Genomic DNA, 13,673 nt, shown 5'->3' on the forward strand with positions numbered 1-13,673 from the left:
TGCTGGTAGATATTTCCTATCCTTTTGCCTTCTTCCTGTTTCCCTACTGCTGATTAGCACAAGTAACTACTTGTGCCAGCCAAAAGAAGCAAAAGGCTGGTCACCCTCTCCAGTACACACTAGGGGTGTTGAGTTAGATTAGAGGCATTAGCCAAGTTGCCTAATTGGCTGAATCCTCACAATTTAATACAGTTCTGGAAAACATTGCTCAAAGCCTAATCATTTATTTCCGAATTTATTGCCTGTGCTGAGATCATCATTGCATATATTTTTCTAAGGAACCGTAACTATAAGACAAAATAACAATTCCATGATATGCATTGATGTCACTGTTTGAGTCCAAGTGGCCCTGAAGATGGAGGAAAAGAAATATGTAGCAATGACTCATTCCTAATACGGAGGGCCAATAGCACAATTTGTGATTCTGAGCTGAAGGTTCAGGCACAGGATACCAATTCTGTCAGTCTTCCTTTTATGTGGGAAGTGCAGCTGGTTGGAGTTGACTGCTGTGTTTCTGCTTACCCACACCCTCTCTCTTTCTTCTCATACAGAAAGTTCTTATCCAGTGGAAAACCCATCCAAGTATTATGCATAAGATAGACTCTTCCTACATAACCAAAGAGGCCAACCTATATCTTGGGTCTGGTCCCCATATGAAGATGAAGGCCAGAATGAAGGTGAATATTAGACCAAAGCAAGTTAATCCAATTCCTCACCATGAATTTTCTGGTTTTAGAGAATTGTTTTTCCCCATTGGGTTTACTTAGTTGATAGAGTGCAAGTCTTAGGTGACTATCCTACTCATACATGGAGAGAACTGGAAAGAAAAAAAAACCTATGTTATCTGAGACCCTGGATAAAGCCATGTATAAAGCAAGGCTACATTTCAGCTTTTCTGTTACTGAGCTAATATATTCCCTCTTTGGTTTAGGTTAGTTTGAGTTAGATTTTTGTAATATGCAATTAAAAAGAATCCTGACTCTTGTTAGCTTCTTATTAAAGTCTATAGAACCTTTGACTATCAGAGTTGCAAGAACTTTTAATGTGTTCAACTCCATTGTATACATAGAGAGGATCTGTCAAGATTACCCAAAGAAGTTACAGAACTAGAAGGCAGATTTCTAAATTAATCTAAAAGGTCCTTCAGGCCATGGTCGAGTAGCTCAGTTGGTTAGAGTGTTGTCCCTAATACACCAAGTTTGGGGCTTTGATCCCCAGTCAAGACACATACAAGAATCAACCAATGAATGCATAAATAAGTGGAACAACAAATTGATGTTTCTCTCTCTCTCTCAAATAAATAAATAAATAAATAAATAGTCCTTCAGAGGTCACAATCCAATTCTCAAAGTTATTTTAACATCAATCCTATAGTGTCAAATAGAGGGGGAAAAAAAGTCTCAACTTTGAGCATCATTTTTTGAGAGCTGTAGGAGTGCTACAGCCCTGAGCTTCCCAAAAGTGTTGTGTTCATACATTCGTGCCATCCTCTTATTTTTGTTGCACGTTTATTGCTATTATAATTCCAGAATAAAATGCCTAGCTTCAAATGTCATTCACTGTTTTCTTGCAAACTGTATGAACTTGGCCAGATTAGTTATAATATTGTGCATCAGTTTCTTCATCTACAAAATAGAGGTGGTAAAAATAGTGTTTACTTTATAGAACTATTATAAGTATTCTCAAAACTCATTTATTTAGACCAATGGTTGGAATATAATACTCAATATTTTTTTTACTGTTACTACTAGTTTATGATTTTTTAAACAACACTGAGAGACAAGACAACTTATAGATAAGAAAGTTAAGGACCAGAGAGGATAAAAGACATGCTGAAGGTAACATGGTAGTTAGTGGAAGAACTAAAACCAAGTCCCAATTCACATGATTCTTACTTTAAATTGTGTTCCATAAACCAGTTGATCATTTAAGATTGTGCTTACTCATTCACACATTCATTCTTACATTATTGTTTAATGTACTCATTAATTCAGCGAATATTTCCTGAGAACCATAGGTCCTTATAAGCCCTAGGATCTGTCATTTAAATATCTGGTTTCTAGTCTCAACTCGTCACTAATTCACTATTGAGAACTCGGTCAAGTGATTTCTCTTTGGGCACCAGTTTCTTCAATAGACTGGGCAAAATGTCTCCATGGCTCTTTGCATAGCAAGCTCCTATTTGTGTTTTTAGTGTTACATTATTGGAAGATAAAAAGATGCAGTCTTGGTGCATCTAGAGGAACTCATACCAAGCCAGAAAAACAAATATACCTGTGATGGATTTGCTTCACCATGCTAGGGTATAACATATGTCACTTAAACAATGTTTCTTGATAAAAATAAATGTGATGTGGCTTCCACATGCAGGGTTGACATGAAAGTTGATTTCTGGCATATTCGGAAGGCCCTCTCTCACACCCAGATGAATGACCATGAACAAGAACTTCATATTGAGTTGCACACTGGTGGCCCTTGGGCCCAATGAAACTTTGTGAAAGTGTTTTGTTTGGCCCATGGTCCTTTTTAAAAATCTTTAACTCAACTTTTAACAGCTGGGAAGTTTCTCATTAAAACCCAGATTCCTGGCTTCTCTTGAAAAAACATAAGATCTAACAAAACTGGACTGGAATTATGAATGACAACTGACATCTTAGAGCTTAACTATTTTAGAGGGGATACATGTCTCTGTAGTTAGAGGTGAACAATTGGGTTCATATTGAGGCAGACTATATGAATTCAAGATGTCCATCATGGCTTTTTTATCATGCACATTTAAAAACATTTATGAGAGGGATGAGAGGGGAAATGAATGTTTTGTAATAACCTGAATATATATATTTTAGATTGAGAACTTTAAGTTTCCGGATTTAATTAGGAATTCATTTTAGGCAAGACAGGGACCAGCATGCTTTGATATTTGATTAGGAGAAATGCTTCTAATCTAGACCTAGACAAATCACTTATAAATTTTATCTTCATTTCTTCACAGGTCATTTGAGTTGGTGACTCTGGGTCTTACTTTGATGTACTGGTAACCAGAGTCTCTACAGAAAGAAGTCTTGATTTGTAGAGTTTGCCAAATTCACTGTGTAAATACTCCCACCATAAATAAATGCAAAAATGGTTTAACAACTGCTCATGACATTTCTGAAATTTTAGCGATTGGATCTTGTGAGCCAGTACAAGCAGGCTCAACATAGCAGGTCTATCTAATTCTAGAATGCAGGAATATAAAGATTTTGCTACTTTTCTCTCACTTTGATTTCTATGGAGAAGACAGAATAAATATAAAATATAAGCCATGCCTACCTTCAGAGGCATTTTGGTCTAGGTCAAGAGATAAGAGATAAAGCTAACACTTTTGAAATAATTAGAGGGCCTTTCAAGAAGAATCAGTACCTTATTCAAAATCTCTGTTTGAATGTCCAATAAAATTATCAAATTCACTACATCTAAAATAAGTTTATTGGATTTCCTTCCAAAACTATATTGTATTTCCCCAATCTTCCCATCTCAATAAATAACCTTTCTCCCAGTTCTCATGTTAAAAGAGGAGTTACTCTTGATTCTTTCCTATTTCTCACTCCCCCCTTTTTTAAAATATGATTTTATTGATTTCAGAAAGGAAGAGAGAGAGAGAGAGAGAGAGAGAGAGAGAGAGAGAGAGAGAGAGAGAGAGAGAGAAACATCAATGATGAGAGAGAATCATGGGAATCGAGCCTACAACCTGGGCATGTGCCTGACCAGGAATCAAACTGTGACCTCCTGGTTCATAGGTTGATGCTCAACCACTGAGCCACACTGGTTCAACCCCCTTTTTAAATCCAGAAACAAGCCTTGTTTATTCACCTTCAAAATTTATCTTAACTTATCCAAATTCCAGCCTCCTGTTACAATAACCCTAGTCCAGCCCCTTTTACACCCTCTCCCCCAGCCTGGTCTCTAAATCTCTCAGCTCTTAGGGGACTGTCTAGGGTTGGGGGGGGGGGGGAATGGACACATATGTAATACCCTTTGTATTACTTTAAGCAATTAAAAAATAAACAAATAAATAAATAAAAATAAAAATAAATAAATAAATCTCTCAGCTCTTCCTCACCATCAGTTTCTACCAGTTATTTCTTGTCTCCAGCCCTACACATTTGCCATGATTAGCTACTCCTCATTCTTCAGATACTTGTTTAAATGTTACATCCTTACAGAAATCTTCTCTGCCTATCCTGTCTAGTAACTCTCCCTACCTGACCAGTAATTCCCCATTCCATCAACCTGCCAATTGTCACACCTTGTTTACTTATTTATGGCTTGCCCCTCCTCACACACACAAAATATAAATTCAGTGAGTGTAGAAATCTTTTATGCCTTTTTTTTGCCCTATATCTTCAACCTAGCACAGTGCTTAACACATAGTAAACATTAACTAAATATTTGTTGAATGAATGAATGAGCAAATGATAAAGGTGACATGAGGAGATGACATTTCAAAGAGTCCTTTGGTCTCTAACATTTTAGGAGTCTGTGGCTTTAAGAGTGTATTTTTATACCTTCTTATGTTGGTCCAGTTCTTAAAGTAGAGTAGAATTCAGTGAAGAGACAGATAAATGAAAGCACCAACAGTTAGCAGTAGTCTGGGGCGGCTCCCTGGAAGAAGTGGAAATATACTAGGCTTCTCCAGCGTTCCGAATTACACAAAAAAGATCTGTTACCTTATAAAAATTTTCACCCTAATCTTCATTTCAATTGCCAACTACTCTACTTAATGTCAAATGTGATTGTGTTTATGAAAACTTGATGAGCACACTTTTCAGGAACATCTACCTTCTAAACTGCTGTGTTATTAACTGTGTGTGTGTGTGTGTGTGTGTGTGTGTGTGTGTGTGTGTGTGTATGCTCGTGTGCACTCAAATATCAGGTTTAATTTGACATAGATCAAGAACATGCAGAATTTGGCCAAAGGCCCATAGACTCGACCCCCCTTGGCTGGTTTGATATCTGAAGGAAGGATCTGTTCCACCCTTCAGAGAAGATCCATTTAGGACAGGAAGTGAGTCATCTGTGTTCCACAGAGGACCCATCACAGGTTGGACTATACTAAATGTGAAACAGATTATACTGGAACAAAATCATGACATATTTGTTCCCTCCCACACTGTGGGACATTTCATAACTCCTTGTTACTTTACCCTGAAACTTTCAGAGCTGAAAAAAGTCTTCCGAAATCACCTGTCTGACCCTCTTGTTCTATGCAAAGGGAAACTGAGGTCCAGAGAAGGGTGGTGCTTTGTTCAAGTTCACACAGCATATTTAGAGCAGAGCCAGTATCAGCTCCCTGCCTTAAAGCTCAGTCAAATATTCTATAGAAACATATATTATGTACAAGCTGAGTTTTTAAAGAGACTACCCATTTTATTCCTTTGTTTAGTCTTTATTAGTAACTTCATGAACTATTTATTGACTTTTTATAATTAAAAAATAAAAAATTTTAGTGATTAGTCTCTAGCTATATTGGTCCTAGGACATCCCAAAGGAATCCTGGCTTAAAATGCTTGCCAAAACCGGTTTGGCTCAGTGGATAGAGCGTCGGCCTGCGGACTGAAAGGTCCCAGGTTCGATTCCGGTCAAGGGCATGTACCTGGGTTGCGGGCACATCCCCAGTGGGCTGATCGATGTTTCTCTCTCATCGATGTTTCTGACTATCTCTCTCCCTTCCTCTCTGTAAAAAAATCAATAAAATATATTTAAAAAATGCTAAAAGTCTTCACATAATGAAATATAAGACAATACACACCGATTTATAACAAGAGGTAAATTACATTTTAATGCAAAGTACAGACTAAGTCATTTTAAAACCAGCAAAAAGAACTGATTCTTCTCATTTCATCTCTGTATTTAAGATTTAGAGATCATCTCTTGCGGTTTTTAGCAACTTAAGTTTGTCTGAGATGTGAAAGCCATAGAAGGATGCATGCCAATCTGCTCATCTGTTACATGCAAAGGATTGGAGACTGGAGAGAGGCTATTAACTTTTAAAAACAGAGAGAGAAATTTGTGTGAGGTTCTTCATCTGTCAGTTGATCAGCTGGAGTTTAGAAAGTAATAGGGATTCAAGGCACATACACTTAAACATCATGATGCCTGACAGGTACACAAGAATCATTTGTTCAATGTCTTAACATCTAGTCTGAAAAGATGCCACCAGGCCTACTCAAACTGCAGAAGGAATTAGAAATAAAACCTCACCCTTCTTAGCTCTCCATTCACCCTCCTGGTTCTGACTTTCTCCACAGTCACCATCTCCTACAGTCCTCCAGTGTCAGAGAGAGAGCCTGGAGTCTGGACTCAGGAATCCTTTTGCATAGCCAATCACAAACCAGTTTTGGATCCTTAGACCAGTGCTTCTCAAACTTGCAGAGTCTAGGAATCATCTGAATAACTTCCTAAATTTAGATTCCTGGGGCCATTTCCAAAGCATCTACCTCATAGGTCTGGGATGGCGCCTAAGAGTCAGCATTTTAACCAGCACTCCTGGTTGATCCTGATGGTGAAACAAACATCCCAAAACCCTGGCAGCTGGAGGCAAATCTTTCTCTTTTCTTTGGGCCTCAATTTCCCTGTGCCTGGAATGAGGACATTTGACAAGGACCATCTCTGAGATCTCTTCCCAATTCAAACAATAGAGATTTTATCACTTGCTATGGCCTGAGTCCCTGCCTTGCTCAGGATTACTTCAGTAGCCCACATGAGCCACATGCTTCAGCATTTAACTGAAATACAGGAGCTCATTCACTCAGAGCTCAGTGTGAAGCGTGGAGGGGATCAGGGATTCCCTGCCATTCCTCCCCGCATCGCATCCACAGTGTACTCTCTGACTTACTTTCCTCTTCACAAATGCAGGTCCCAACCCACTGTCTGTCCTGGGGCAGGAATGTCTAGGAAGCACCTGGTTCACTAGAACCTATTCTGCCTCAGACCTGGAACCCATCACATGCCCAGGATGATGATCCAGATTAATTAAATTGAACTTCACAGAATAAACAAAACCTAAAAAAGAGAGTGAGTTCCTTAAAAGATAAGGGATGCAAAGCAGCATAAATGGTCCTCCCTTTTTTTTCTTTACATTGTCTAATGATTACATAAAGCAATTACAATTTTTCTTTAACATTTGCAAATCCTCAAAATTGGAGAGCCAACTGCTGTAGGTTGGCCTAACAGAGCTTGATCCCAGCCTCTGGTTCCCCGGGGCACTAGATTTCCCAATGCCCACAAGCTATGACTTGTTCTGGCCCTGGCTTCTCCTACCTATAATTATGAGTTCTTCCCCTTTGGGCTCAGGTGTGCTCACCAAGTCTCCCTAAAGTCAAAAGACTTCCTCAATGGCCTAATTGCTTCCACATCTTGACTCTGGACCCTTTCTCTGAAGGCCTCTTAAGTTTTGCATGTTAAGCTTCAGTGAGTTACTCAACTTTGTTTCTTCATCTTCCTTCAGAAATTATACTCCCATACCCTTTCAGGTGTAGGTGGTAAAGCTGCTTTCCAGACACAACATATATGGCAGGAAAAGAGGGTCCCAGCAGGGAAAACACAGGTTACCAAAGACCCTTAATTACCTCATTTCTCAAAAACACAGTTGGCATGCCCATTGACTAAGAGCCACCTGCGGTGTAGGTCAGTAATGATTATTGGCTGAATGAGTACATTCAAGTTTATTCAGTTCCTATTGGCTGAGACCATACACTAGCCCTCCAATACCAAGTGGGAATATTTATGATATGTTGTGTATGAAAAAGATATAATTTCATATAAATTAGGATTAACATGAATCAGCACTGTTAAATGGGATACACCAGAAATTAATTTCCCTTTGAATTCTTTATGAGGCAAAGAGCTTCTGGTGAACAAGAGATATCCAGTGTTCCAAACTGAACTTACATAAATTGAGACAAAGGCAAAAACAATGATATGTTCATTAGCTTCTATGTCCTTAACATTAGTAAATGGACTATTTCTGTTAGGCTTTTTAAAAAACTGCAGAATTTTGAAGATGCACTTTGTTAGTTTTGCCCTGAGCATCAATTCCATTCTTCTGTTCACAGTGCTGCCCACTTGTCCTTTAGGTACACCCTCCTCCAGCTCCAGGGATTGTTAACTACAATGACCTTTGAGAGATAGCCCAGCACTCTTTTGAAAATGTTGTGGAATAAGTGGGTTTCCATTTTCCCTGGGTTGCTACCAGCCATATTGCCACCACAAGGAGTGTGCCTGAGCATAGGACCAACACAGAAAGAAGAAAAAGTGAGAGTTGGAGAGCAGAAGCTAACAACAGCTCAAGAACCTTGGTTGTCAAACCAGAAGTCAGCTTTACTCCCAGTAATACCCCTTTTTTGTTTTAGCCAATATGAGTTGGGCTTTTGTCACTTGCAACCAAATAATTCTATCTCCTCTGCCCTCACCCTCATTACTACCTTAACAGATCTCCACAGATTCCTGGTTGGGAATCATTAACCAAGCACCACAGAAATCATAGGAATGTACGTGTTGCATCCGTACCATTCAAACTTTTATGTAACTCAAATCTAGTTTTAAATTCCTTAGGGCACTGATTCACATTTATTGAGTACCTGCCATGTACAAAACTCCCCTGGGATCTACGGGAAGCCAAATGGCTTTGCCAGCTCCCACCACTGTCACAGACTGATAGGACCACAAAAAGGAGGGCAGAGGAAGGACAGAATCTTCTGAAAGAAACTTCATATAACAGAAAGCTTCATAAAAGAGAGTTCCCAGAGACAGGCCTTGAAGGGATTAAGTGAGTCACAGTTGTTTTAGACTAGAACCCAATTTCTGTTTCCTGGTCCAACAGGGGACAGGACTAATGTGGTGTCAGGCCCTGGAGGAGTAGAGGTGCTGCTGTTGGTCCCCCAGGCCCTGCTAATGGATATGTGGGGCCTCATATGGAGATAGGAGCTCAGGCCACCCAGAGAGGTACATTGGAAGAATCATAAGACAAGAACCACATGCTTATAAATTTACTTTCGAATATCCAGAAATCATAAAACAGTTGGAGATCATAGAATTGCAAAATGTCAAATTGAGCTGGGACCTTGAGCATTAATCAACCTCCTCATTTGAAAGGTAAGAGACTGGAAAACTGAATATATCAAGGACTTGTCCAAGATCATCCCTGCAGAGTCATTCTCAGGACCCAGGGATTTAGGATTCCAACCAGATGAAAGGAAACATCATCAGTATTTCAATTCTCTCTCCATAGAAGTGAGAGGAGGAGTCTGGAATTGCATTTTGATAAATGCTGTCTTTATCTCTTGCCTTGCTTCATTCAGCATATCCCTTGATTTTAACATAAACTGAGCCTCTCCTGGGTCTGAGTCATGCAAGCCTGGAGGATTTTCATTGGCTTTTTAGCCAATGGCAATTGTTTCATTGAACTTTTAGTGAGTAACTGTAAAATCCCTGAAGAAAGCCCTTGCTGGGGATGCACTCTTCCTTGAGCTACCTGTGAGCTCCTAGTGGAATGTGGATGCTGTCATATGATGGCAGTTTGGGGATGTGGTCCCATTGCTTGCAAAACCACTCCACCAGACTCTCTATATCATAATAAATGGAAGAAATACTTTCCATAAATGCAAAGGATGGCATAGGGTATGCAATAGGGGGAGTTTTTTCCAAAGCACATGAAGGGTCTTAGGGTAGGTGAAGAGAGAGCTGCTTTATTTTTTAAATGATTCCTGCTTTCCCTGGTGTAATTTTACCATCCCCAACCATTTTCATGTGACTCTTGCATAAACCTTATGAAGAAGATGAGTGTTATATTATCACCATTTCGCAGATGAAGTAATTGAGACTCAGTTACCATTATAAGAGTGGCAGAACTGGGGTAGAGAACCCAGCCTGCACCACTGGTGGTCAGCATTCATTTTACAATATCCAAGGGGTCTCTCTTGTCCACCACCAGTTCTGAATCACTGTTAGGGCTCATGGAGGATGGAAAGTCAAGGGTCTTTGCAAGAGTGACAAGAGAGCTGAGGTAAGGTGGTTCTTTTGTCCTTTTCATAAGCCATACTTGACACTCATAGCAAAGCTACTCCTTTTAAAAAACCTCTGATATTAGTAGCAGGCCTGACTACAGATAGTGTTATATAATAGAAATTAAAATAGACATTGGAGAATAAATGAATGAATGAATCAATGAATTTGCTCACACATTAGTTTAGTGCACAAATATTGATTGTTTCAGCTGGGCACTAAAGATGAACCTGAGACCCTGTCTAAGATTTGGTCTCTGACCCAGAGGAATACACATTCTAACAGAGGAAAAAACAGACATGCAGAAAAATAAATGACCACACAACGTGACAGAAGCCCGGATACAGATAGGTGGATGTACTTTGGAAGCCCAGAGGAGGAGGATGTGACTAAGCGTCCTTCCCGAGTGATCAAACTTGCAACCCTCTGTCAGCATGAGCTTCCCTAGGGCAGCAGGAACCGGCATGAGTCATTTTTCCCCTTCCTATCAAATATTACACTGAGAACATCAGAAATCACCAGTTAGTGCTTGCTGAATAAATTCTCCCGAAGAAGTCATAAAAGTCTGCAATGCTGGTTACTTGGGCCATGTGATTGAGTCTGCAAAGCCCTCAAGCTACCTGGAGGACAAGGACCCCAGCCATCATAGCCTTCCCTGGGATCTGTGCTGTTATCAGCTGCCCCTCTCTCACCTGTCACAGTTATCTTAAAAGGTGGAGTGAGTCCCTAGCTGGTTTTGGTCAGTGAATAGAGCATCAGCCTATGGACTGAAGGATCCTGGGTTTGATTCCAGTCAGGGGCACATGCCTGTGTTGAAGGCTCGATCCCCAATAGGGGGCATGCTGAAGGCAACCAATCCATGGTTCTCTCTCATCATTGATGTTTCTATCTTTCTCCCTCTCCCCTCCTCTCTGAAATCAATAAAAACATATTTTTAAAAAAGAAATTATGGGGGGCGGGGAAGGGAGGTGAAGTGAGATCAGGCACAGGGAACATCACAGTCATGGTAGCTCTATTCATTAATCGGTGCTAGAACGCCTCACTTTGAACAAGGAAGATAAAAGAATAAAATAATGCCTCACACAGCCATATCACCTGATAATACAACCTCCATTTTTCCATTAAAATAACTGAGAGCCATAGTCCTGTATTTTGGCTGATAAAGAGATCACAGGAAACAAAGCTATTAATTTTTTTTATCTCTGCTGTACAATAGCGCATTTGAGTAAAGACAATATGTCCAAGGGAGAAAAATACTTTTTCTGGCAGTGGAAGTTGGATACAAATTTTTTTTCTCCTCCCACCTTTCATTTCTCACACCTTGTTTTTATTGTTGTTGTTGTTGTTGTTGTTGTTTGTTTGTTTGTTTGTAATATATTTTATTGATTTTTTACAGAGAGGAAGGGAGAGGGATTGAGAGTTAGAAACATCAATCAGCTGCCTCCTGCACACCCCCTACTGAGGATGTGCCCCCAACCAAGGTACATGCCATTGACTGGAATTGAACCTGGGACCTTTCAGTCCAGAGGCTGACACTCTATCCACTGAGCTAAACCAGTTAGGGCTCTCACACCTTGTTTATCCACTAACCTCTAAGAATTTATAATCACAGATATATTAAACCCAGTGGATCTGGCTATGCTATCAACATTATGTAATATTGTAAATCTCCTTCCACCTCCTGACTCTACCCCCATCCTTGGAAGACTTGGTACAGATATTTAGAATACAATTAAAGGAACTTGAGCCAGTTAATTGCCTCTCTAGTCCTCCATATTTTCATCTTTAAAATGAGAAGTTGGGCAGTTGGTTCTCATAATCACTTCCAGCTTCAATACTCCAGGATCCCATGACTAAAAGGGACACAGAGAAGGTTGGTTTTGATGACAAGGGCAGTCTTTCTAAGCCCAAGGGTTGCCAGATAATAGTTGACCCAAGCAACCATCACTGCTGCTCTGGGCCTAGGCCTTAGTGGGCCCACCCCCGCCGTCCCCACAAAGCAAGAAGTCCATGGGGCCCATAAACTTGTGTACCAGAGCAGCTCATAGTCCCAGGGTGCACACCCTAGTACTGGGGCTTGGTCCAGAGGTGAGAGGTAGAATTGATGTTCTGCCTCCATATCCCACTCCTCCCCACCTTCCAGAATACTTGGGAAGAAGAGTGGGCCCCTAAGTGGTGATGCTCTTCCTAAGAAGGAGCTGTCACTGCAAAAGCCTCCAGGCAAACCCAGGCTCCTTCCCAAGCTTGCCTCAGGCCTCCCCTCTGGAGGAGTTTGATTTTATATTTTAAATGTGAATCTTAGCACTTCTTCCACTTGCTTCAAATAAAGCTATCTCAGAATTGGCTTCCTTATCATTGATACCCTAGCTCTTTCTACAAAAACAAAAACAAAAAACCGGAGAAGGCTTATAGTAAAAACACCAGATGGCTAAATATACAGACCTGCCACTGTATGAAAGAAAGGAGATAATCATGCCAGGAATCTCAGATACGATTTCTACTAAACATGAGAATAACACAGCACCCAGTCTCCTGACTGCCAAAGCTAAAATAGAAGAGTGGTGAGTTACTTGCCTTTTATTATGTGATCAAAAGTACAAATACCTATTTTTCAGAGGAGACGATCTTCTACTTGGCAGAAAAGTTGAGGGAGAGTTTTATCACCCGCATTCTTATATAGGAGGCCACTACGTAACACAACGAACCCTATCTTCAACAGCGATTTTGCAGGCAATACAGAATCATTCTTCACAAAGCCATTTATAATATTGACACTTGATACAATCTGAGGACACAATATTTTTTAAAAGTTGTGAAGTTATTCCTACAAGTCCCTAAGCCAGTGGTTCTCAACCTTCTGGCCCTTTAAATACAGTTCCTCCTGTTGTGACCCAACCATAAAATTATTTTCGTTGCTACTTCATAACCTTAATGTTGCTACTGTTATGAATTGTAATGTAAATATCTGATATGCAGGGTGGTCTTAGGCGACCCCTGTGAAAGGGTCTTTAGACCGCCAAAGGGGTCGCGACCCACAGGTTGAGAACCGTTGAAATACCACCTAAGTGACCAAAATTGTTGTAAAACTATAACTCAGAAGAATCAAAGGAATTGACCATTTAGACCAACACTTCTCAACCTTCTCCACCAAGTATTCCTAACAGCATCCAATGGCAGAGAAAGTGAAATTCTACGCTGTGGGACATGGAGGTACAGGACCAACCATGCCCCGTCCACCTCTGGGGCAAGGTGAAATTTATTTTTTAAATCTATTCGATTTTACCTTGCTGTTTTATAATACATTTGTGCTTATTTTAATATAAAAGTACTTTTCCCTAAATCTGTGTTAAAGTTGATATCACTACGGCTTTGAATATTCCCTGACATGATCAAATATCCCAGATGTTTAGAAAACCATGACTGGCTAGATTGTCTCTTATTTGTTCTTTTTTACCAAAATGATGAAGCAGTTGTTACCCGTTTTCATGAATGGAGAAAGTGAAAAGCAGAGAGATTTAGTAATTTTCCCAGTAGCACATGGCATATATAATACATAATAATAATATATAATACTTGAATGAAATCCTGATCTCCTGACTATAAGGCCACATCTTTTTTTGCACCTCCAT

The 13,673-nt window shown here is 40.0% G+C and overlaps 1 long non-coding RNA gene across 1 annotated transcript; it reads left to right on the plus strand.

The window, feature by feature from the left end:
• The first annotated feature begins 554 nt into the window (after positions 1 to 554).
• On the plus strand, positions 555 to 3,135 carry LOC132229246 (uncharacterized). Its single transcript, XR_009451662.1, has 2 exons — positions 555 to 677; positions 2,993 to 3,135. It is a non-coding gene; the product is annotated as an uncharacterized LOC132229246 (long non-coding RNA).
• Positions 3,136 to 13,673: the final 10,538 nt, after the last annotated feature.

This window comes from Myotis daubentonii, chromosome 3, assembly GCF_963259705.1.
Source record: "Myotis daubentonii chromosome 3, mMyoDau2.1, whole genome shotgun sequence".
Classification (NCBI taxonomy): Eukaryota; Metazoa; Chordata; class Mammalia; order Chiroptera; family Vespertilionidae; genus Myotis; species Myotis daubentonii.